At 33.4% G+C, this 1,217-nt stretch overlaps 1 protein-coding gene across 1 annotated transcript in view; it reads left to right on the plus strand.

The window, feature by feature from the left end:
- RBFA (ribosome binding factor A) overlaps positions 1 to 1,217 on the plus strand; it is a 399,231-nt gene that overhangs the window by 328,089 nt on the left and 69,925 nt on the right. The gene's annotated exons all lie outside the window — the stretch shown is intronic.

Consider the following 1,217-nt stretch of genomic DNA (forward strand, 5'->3'; position numbering starts at 1 on the left):
CCAAGCAGATCTCTTCTGTTGCCCACTTCCCTTCTATTTTTAGGGGGTGGATACAAATAATATTTAACAAATTATTTCCAAAAGTAGTATAATGAACAGACACTTAGGCTTAACAGAGGTTCTTTTTACATACAAATAGATGCCATAATAAAAAATTAATAGAACTTCACAAGTTCCATTAAATTTTTAACCCAGTGTACAGTGTTCATTAATAACTAACTCTGGATAAAAATATTTCATTTTATGAATGTTTAATATAACATTGATTTAAAAGATAAAAATAAAGAAGCAATAAAATATTAAAGTATTTCAACACCAACAGCTAGGAGGCATCTCTGAACTGGGTACCACCAACTTGAATCTCTCAATTTTCTCTTTAAAAAACTATTCTGGAAACTCCCTTAACATTTAGAAACATGGAATGGTTTGGGTTGGGACCTTAAAGATCATCTAGTTCCAATTTTCCCCACTCCAATGGGTAGGGCCCTTCCCATTAGTACAGCTTCTTTAGAGCCCCAACCACCCTGGCCTTAAACACTTGCAGAGATCAAGCATGTATAGCTTCTCCAGGCAACAGTGCCAGTGCCTCACCACCCCCACAGCAAAAAATTCCTTTCAAACATCTAATCTAATCCAACCATCTTTCAGTTTAGAATTGCTCCCCCTTGTCCTATCACTGCACACTCCTGTAAAAAAGTCCCTGCCTCTCTTTTTTATAAAACAAAACCAAAATATATTTGCATTTAAAGATAAAACATTGTAGTTATACTTAATGGAGAAAACATGGTCCACATCCTTTCAAAAACATAAAAAATCCCAAAATTTTACAAAAGTCGTTTACAAAAGTCGTTTACAAAATGAGGAGATCCCGTAATTTATAATTATGTGACCTCCTGATTTTAAATTTTTGAATCTGATGTAATTAAACTCCATAATATTTTATATTACATCTTAATAAAGAGATGTCAGTATGAAAGATCTGCTGTGCCACTGAGCACTTTGAATTCTCCCCAGTTTCATGCCGTTATTTCAGATGCATGGATAGAAAGTTAGTGATAAAAACAGGGAACAGAAGCCTGCCCACTTTTAGTAATGGCAAAAGACGGAAACTGACTTAAAAGAAAAACCTTTTACAATCCTTTTTGTGATATTTGAAATAAAGGTTTCTGAAATATGTTGTGAAATTTCTTAGTTGTTTATTAATGAGCATTTTGAAA

This window comes from Taeniopygia guttata, chromosome 2, assembly GCF_048771995.1.
Source record: "Taeniopygia guttata chromosome 2, bTaeGut7.mat, whole genome shotgun sequence".
Classification (NCBI taxonomy): domain Eukaryota; kingdom Metazoa; phylum Chordata; class Aves; order Passeriformes; family Estrildidae; genus Taeniopygia; species Taeniopygia guttata.